This window comes from Primulina eburnea, chromosome 5 (genome assembly GCF_022965805.1).
Source record: "Primulina eburnea isolate SZY01 chromosome 5, ASM2296580v1, whole genome shotgun sequence".
NCBI classification, from domain to species: domain Eukaryota; kingdom Viridiplantae; phylum Streptophyta; class Magnoliopsida; order Lamiales; family Gesneriaceae; genus Primulina; species Primulina eburnea.
This window is the reverse complement of record NC_133105.1, coordinates 27,482,854-27,491,004: the sequence shown is the minus strand read 5'-3', so window position 1 is coordinate 27,491,004 and position 8,151 is coordinate 27,482,854. Positions and strand designations below refer to the sequence as shown.

At 42.3% G+C, this 8,151-nt stretch overlaps 1 non-coding gene across 1 annotated transcript; it reads left to right on the top strand.

Moving 5' to 3' along the window:
- Positions 1–209: 209 nt before the first annotated feature.
- On the top strand, positions 210–316 carry LOC140833226 (small nucleolar RNA R71). The gene has a single exon (XR_012118358.1). It is a non-coding gene; the product is annotated as a small nucleolar RNA R71 (small nucleolar RNA).
- The last annotated feature ends 7,835 nt before the right edge of the window (positions 317–8,151 follow it).

Here is an 8,151-nt window from a genome sequence, read left to right as displayed (position 1 = left end):
CAGACAAATCAGTAACTTGATTAACTCCAGCACCTCGTTTCTGCCTATCGGAATGAGGATGATAGCTACTAGCAGCCATCTCCTCCAATAATTCATATCCTTCCTCAGCCGTTTTTCTCAGCAAGTTACCACAGGCAGCAGCATCTATCATGGTACGGTTAGGAGTAAGCAGACCGTAGTAAAAAGTTTGAACAACTAACCCAAGAGGTAGCTCATGGTGTGGACATCTCCTCAATAAATCCTTGTATCGCTCCCACGCCTCGTAAAGTGACTCAAGCTCATATTGAGCAAAAGTAGTAATGTCGGCTCTCAGCTTCATAGTCTTCGACGGAGGAAAGTACTTGATCAGGAATGCTTTCGCCATATCCTCCCATGTAGTGATAGACCCTACAGGCAAACAGTTTAACCACGCCTTAGCTTTATCTCTTAGTGAAAATGGAAATAAACGCAAATGAACAGCATCATCAGACACAGCATTAAACTTAAAAGTATCGCAAATTTCAAGAAAATCAGCTATATGAGAATTAGGGTCGTCAAGTGCACTTCCCCCAAATTGAACAGTGTTTTGAATCATCTGAATGATAGCTGGCTTGATCTCAAACTGGTTAGCTCGGATGACTGGTCTCACGATGCTTGGATGTGCTCCATCAAGAGACGGTTGTGCATAATCCATCATCGGTATACGGCGTGGCATCTCAATCCGTCTCTCATTTTGGCGGTCCGCCTCCTGCTCTTGTTTGTGCCTATCCATTTGTTCCTTGAGTCTTTGCTGTTGTCTTCGGCGTCTAGCAGTGCGTTCGATCTCAGGGTCAAAAGGCTCAAGCTTAACTTCGAGTGATCTTCGCATGCACCACAAGAAAAATCTGCAACAGAATAGGAGTATCAACTAACAATAAAATAAATAATACTAAAGAATTTAAATGAAAAATAGAAAAATTGTGAATCAACAGTCCCCGGCAACGGCGCCAAAAACTTGATCGAGCAAAACTTGCACAGCGAATAGTTCCAAAATTTGTTTTATAAATGAAAGCTCGATTTAAAATATCGCAAGTGCACGATAGTCAAGTTATAATAAACGTAAGTGAATACGAGTATCGATCCACAAGGACTGCGTTACACTATTCTTATTTTCACTTCAATTTCTTTAGCAACGATAGATTGAGTTGGTGATTAAACTAAAGTGAATTTAATAACTAAAATGATTAAAATGCAAGAACAAATAATCAAGAAATCAATGATTAAATTGGATGTAAATCAAATGAGAAGCGAATTTGTTGGGAATTATCAGTTCACCTACCGCTCGTGTTCAAATAATTATACTCGACTTTTACTCGTGCATTCGACGGAATTCCCTAGACTAATTAATATACTCTGTCGAGCTATATTAATACTAATCATAAACATGCAGTAATCAAGTATCCTCAATTATTTAACAGTTCACGATTGCATTACGTTCTATGGAATCCGCTAGCTTTCATCCGGGTGAATTATCGTTATCGACACGTACCCAATTCCGTATATCTACTAAAATTGTAAATCCGTGGTCTATGCTATTCGATCCTATTGTCAATTATTCTATCGAAATCATTAACAACATGAAATAATCAAAGGAAGTTAGCTAGACTTCAATTGAAATGAGAAAGCACAAAAGCATAAACAAATCACTCATAAAAACGTCGCTAAATAATGTTAAACAACGTGTACGGGGTAGGATCCCCTCAAATCCCAACAAATATAGAGTTTAGCCAACAAAATTCATAATAAAAATCAACAATCTATGCAAGAAATAAAAACTGAATAATTAAAATACTAAGGTTGACGATGGATGACGGCTGCGACGCTTGGAATTCTCGAGTTCTTCGAAAGTCTCTCTTGCTCCTAGCCTTCCTCCCAAGAAAAGTGATGGAAAATATCAGAATAGTCTCCAAATCGGCGCCTCTCTCGTGTATTAGGTTATGGTCTAAGATAGAGTCCACAAAACTTGGAAACAAATCTTCCCGGATTGCGTCGCTCGCTAGGGCGGTAAAGATTGTCCGCTGGGGCGAGTGATTCTCGAATTAAAATTCCTGGCCGTGTCTTTGGTCTCGCTGGGGCGGTCACTTTTGACCGCCCTAGCGAGAGCTTCGCGCAAAATATTCTCGTTCACATCGATGGATTCGCTGGGGCGGTCATTTTTGACCGCCCTAGCGAAGGACTCGCGCAGAAACTCCTCGGCTGGGCCAATATGCTCGCTGGGGTGGTCACTTTTGACCGCCCTAGCGAGACCTCTTCGATGCTATGCAAATAAAATCCCACTTTTTGGTCCACTTCCTACAAAACCACCACAAAATACACGAGATCAGCCAAATGCTAAATAATGCTAAATGAATGCTAAATTAAACTAAACAAACTAATATGATGCATGAATGCGACTCAAAACCAACACTAAAAACACGTAAAAACGAGTCCTATATAGCGAAGCCTATCACCCAGTTGACACAGAAGAATATGCCATTTGTTTGGTCCGAAGATTGTGAAGCCAGTTTTGTAGAGCTGAAGAAGAGGCTGACTAGTGCGCCTGTCTTGACGATTCATGCAGGTACAGGTGAGTTCGTTGTATACTGTGACGCATCTCACAGAGGGTTAGGATGTGTTCTTATGCAGCGAGGGCACGTGATAGCATACGCCTCTAGACAGCTGAAGCCGCACGAGACTCGTTACCCGATTCATGATCTTGAATTGGAGGCGATTGTTTTTGCACTTAAAATCTGGCGTCATTATCTGTATGGCGAGAAATTTGAGATCTATTCCGATCATAAGAGCTTGAAGTATCTCTTTTCTCAGTCAGAGTTTAACATGAGGCAGCGACGATGGCTTGATCTGCTGAAAGATTTTGATTGCGAGATCAAATACCATCCAGGAAAGTCGAATGCAGCGGCAGACGCCTTAAGTCGAAAGGTATGTTCTTTGTCCTTGTCGACTATAGGTGTATCGAGTTTAGTAGAAGATTGTTGCTTGTCTGGATTGACATTTGATACAGAGAGTAGACCGCTGCGACTTGCTGCGATTCAGATTGAGCCAGATCTAATTTCGAGGATCAAAGAAGCACAGAGAACTGATCCGAGCGTGCAGAGATCGATTGATATGGTCAGAGCTGGTCATATATCAGAGTATCAGGTTAGATATTCTGTTCTATATGTGAATAACCGCTTAGTAGTGCCAGAGATTTCAGATTTGAGACGACAGATCATGTCGGAGGCACACTGTAGTCGGTTCAGCATTCATCCTGGTGGCAGGAAGATGTATAACGACTTGAAGACACAAATCTGGTGGAAGCAGATGAAGACAGACATTGCAGAATTCGTGTCTAGATGCCTAAATTGCCAGCAGGTGAAGGCAGAAAGAAAGAAGCCCGGAGGTTTACTTCAGAGTTTTTCTGTTCCTGAATGGAAATGAGACCACATTTCCATGGACTTCGTGACGAAGTTACCTCGATCTTCGCGGGGCTGTGACGCGATTTGGGTTGTGATAGACAGACTGACCAAATCAGCGTGCTTTATTCCGTACAGAATGACTTATCGACACGATCAGATGGCAGAGTTGTATGTCAGAGAGGTCGTCAGATTGCACGGTATGCCGAAGTCGATCGTATCAGATCGTGATCCACGATTCACTTCTCACTTTTGGCACAGTTTGCAGCAGGCTTTGGGTACGACTTTACACCTGAGCACTGCTTATCATCCCCAGACAGACGGACAGTCAGAGCGGACTATCCAGACTTTAGAGGATATGCTGAGAGCTGTAGTACTAGACTTTGGTACTAATTGGCAAGATTCATTGCCGTTGTGTGAGTTTTCATACAACAACAGCTATCAGACTAGCATTGAGATGGCACCATTCGAAGCTTTATACGGAAAGAAGTGCAGATCTCCGTTGTACTGGGATGATATCTCTGAGGTACCAGAGTTAGGGCCTGATATGATTCGTGAGATGACCGAGAAAGTAAAGATCATTCAGAAACGAATGAAGGCAGCACAAGATAGGCAAGCGAAATACGCCAATGTCAGACGCAGACCGTTGGTATTTGAGCAGGGAGACAGAGTATTTTTGAAGATTTCACCTTTCAGAGGCGTTGTCAGATTTGGCAAGCGTGGGAAGTTGTCTCCTAGATACGTCGGTCCGTACGAGATCCTTGAGAAGATTGGCGATCGAGCTTACAGACTTGCTCTTCCTCCTTCACTGTCCGGTATACATGATGTTTTTCATGTATCGATGTTGCGCAAATATATGCCGGATGATTCTCATGTCATTCAGCCTGACGAAGCCAAGCTAGATCAGACCTTGAGCTACGTTGAAAGACCGATACAGATTCTTGATCGGAAAGAAAAGAAGCTCAGGACGAAGACTATTCCGTTAGTGAAGATTCAATGGAGTCATCATGGCATCGAGGAAGCAACTTGGGAGACGGAGTCTGAGATGAGACAGAGGCATCCCGAGTTATTTTTATGATGTGAGTCTTTCTTCCCGTTTTGACTTTACAATTTTGTATATACTTGCATGATTTATTGTGTATGAGTTCGAGGACGAACTCTTGTCTAAGAGGGGGAGAAATGTAAGGCTCGAGAATTATCCGTTGTCATCGATGTGAGACTTGAAACCATGAGAATGCATGATATTTAGAGTGGAATTTTTGAAGCATGGCCGAAGCCACACCGCCCCCGCGGTGCTAAAACTACCGCACCCGCGGTGTAGAGGACAGAAATTGGTGAATTTGTGCGAACAGACACCGCACCTGCGGTGTTAGCAAGACCGCACCCGCGGTCATGTAAGGACCGCACCCGCGGTCATTGAATTTCAGGAAATAAAATGTCGCCGTGAACACAGCGCACCCGCGCTCCTGAGTTACCGCACCCGCGGTCTGCATGCGAGATTGCCACTTTTGAATTTCGTGTTGACACATGGCATGCTATATAAATACCTTGCATTGACACTTCATTTCATCATCTTCAGAAGGCAAGAACCGAGAACTCCCCTCTAAATTCCTCAAGTTCTTCATGGCTTTAAATTGAGCTTGTGCAAGATTTGTTCATTCGATTTTAATTCCGAGGCCGGATTCGTGATCCTTGCAACAAAAACTAGCTAAGGATGTAAGTATTATACATTTTCAGCATGGTTCGAAACATATGTGTTGGAGAATTTATGATTTTGTTGAAGATATGTGTTCTTGATAGTATGAGCTTGATATATTCACTACCGAATCGAATTATGGATGTCATATGCTATGGGTTCGATTTTCCAGCATACATGGATCGAGTATATGCAGATTTCAGAATATATATGGATGTGTTGATGAGATTAGGAATGAATTATGATTGTGTATTATTGTTGGAGTTGATCGGTATTGCGAGATTACGCCGTTATGCCGTCAATTTGTACCGAGACTGATTATTGATTATTCCAAGACTTGCTTGAGTGGTGTTTTGATATAGAACATTTGTATATTGCCATTTCAGATTTGAAGTGACAGGTTTGACATTTGATTCGAGATCTTGACAGACAGTGCGACAAGAAAGGTATAATTCATGTGGTCACGGGATTGCACAACTCGATTCAGATTTGATACGAGTTTCCCTAAATCACATACTAGATTGTTATTACATTTGATTATGTAATGTTTTGTTTATTAGTTTAGATTCGAGTCCTGAGATAGGAGATATTGGCAGACTTGCCAAAACTAGACGTTTCGGTGTATCGACGCATAGGAGCAGATTTGCTATATGTGTAGACCCTCGATACAGAGTTGACCGAAGTCTAGGAATAAGACGTACCGTTGCCCCGAGTGGTTGGGTAGGTAACAGACCGTCTTATTCACACCGGGATCCCTAGATTAGAAATGAGTCGAGTCAAGATTTAAATGTTGAATACAGATTTGTATTCTTCTACATGTTTAGATTTTATTCATGTTACTTGATATATTCTATGCTTTTGTACATGATTATGACATTGCATGCATCCATGTTTTATACTGGGATATGTTCTCACCGGAGTTATCCGGCTGTTGTCGTGTCTGTATGTGTGCATGGCAACAGGTGGGGCAGGATCAGGGTCACGACGAGGAAGAGAGAGTTGATAGCGTGGAGATCTCGGGCGTGGAGGATTCCTAGTGTTTCCTACTGGACTTGTAGCACTTATGTTTGTAGTTGTTATTGAACACTAGTGTATGTTTGTACGCACAGACTTGTATGTACATTACGTTGTTTAATTTCTATTGAGACATGTGATGATTTCGTTAATACATTTAAATTAATGTTAAAAGCAAAATTTTGACCCACATTTTCGAACAAAGATCCAATTAAATCCCAAAAGAATAGAGTTAGAGCCCGGGTCCCCACACTAAGTCTAGGACACAACCACATGGATTATATACACCACTTCCCGTCCCTAGTGAACCTTGGGTTGATATCTCTATGGACTTTGTTTTGGGGTTAACTAGGACAAAGAAGGGGAGGGACTCTATATTTGTTGTTGTGGATAGGTTTTCTAAAATGGCACACTTTATTGCTTGTCACAAGACTGATGATGCATCTAACATTGCGGATTTGTTCTTTAGAGAAGTCGTTAGGTTGCATGGCATGCCTAGGACTATTGTGTCTGACCGTGATGTTAAATTCTTAAGTTACTTTTGGAAAACACTATGGGCTAAACTTGGCACTAAATTACTGTTTTCTACGACCTGTCATCCTCAAACTGATGGTCAAACTGAGGTAGTTAATAGGACGCTAGGAACTTTATTACGTGCTATACTTAGAAAGAACTTAAAGAATTGGGAAAGTTGCTTGCCATTTGTTGAGTTTGCATATAATCGTTGCGTGCATTCTAGTACTAATTATTCGCCATTTGAAATTGTGTATGGTTTTAATCCTTTAACCCCGTTGGATTTGATGTCTTTACCTGTGAGTGAAAGGTTAAACATTGATGGCAAAAAGAAGGCTGAATTTGTTAGGGGGTTGCATGAAAAGGCCAAAGCCAATATTGAGAAGCTGTTGAAAAGTGTACACTTGAGGAAGGAGAGGTTTCCGGAGAAGCGACGCTCAAAGCTATTACCTAGGGGCGATGGACCATTCCAAGTTCTTGAGAGGATCAATGACAACACCTACAAGCGAGAAGTGTACACCCAATCACCCTTCTCGGAAACCTCTCCTTGCATGAAAAGTGTATGCCAAGCAAGCTAACAAGGGGAAAAAGAAGGTGGTATTCGAGAAGGGTGATTGGGTGTGGCTACACTTGAGGAAGGAGAGGTTTCCGGAGAAGCGACGCTCAAAGCTATTACCTAGGGGCGATGGACCATTCCAAGTTCTTGAGAGGATCAATGACAACACCTACAAACTCGACTTGCCAAATGAGTACAACTAAGTTCTACATTTAATGTTAGTGATTTGTCGTTGTTTGATGTAGGTGATGAGCAAGATTTGAGGACAAATCCTTTTCAAGAAGGGGAGGATGATGCGAACACGGGTCGTCAAGGCCCAAGGAAAGCATGGGATCCTTTGTAGTTGCCGGAGTGACCAGTCACGAGGGGTCGGTTAAAGAAGTTCAAGGAGGCACTACAAGGAGTCATGAGTAGGCAGGAAGGAGTCGTGATGCATGGGAGTGTGTTAGAAGACCAAAGGAATAGTATTCAAGTACTGATAGCATTGGCCGAGTCTGGACGGACCTGCACACGGGGTCCGTGCTCTATACAACCTGAGGTGCCCATTGACAGTATCTACACGGACCCGACGACGGACACAGGCACGGGGTCCGTGCCCTATTACATTGGCGAAGACAGAGTCTACACGGACCCGTACACGGAGGTGAGCACGGGGTCCGTGTCCATTGTTTCCAACTGAAGTCTATTTACCGAGTGTACACGGACCCAGACACAGAGGTCTGCACGGGGTCCGTGCCTAGTGTTTTCTGCGCGAATTATTTCTTTCTTTAGAGTTTTACTTTGTTAGGTAACTAGATTCTACTAATCTTTTTTATATGTAAACCATATTGGACGAAATTTTACACACAATACACATATTATTTTGAGTTTTATCAAACTTGTGAGATTTTTCTCTCAACTTTTCAAGGCTTTAGCTTTGTTAAATCAAATCAAACTTATCAAAGTTTATAACTTGGTGGCGT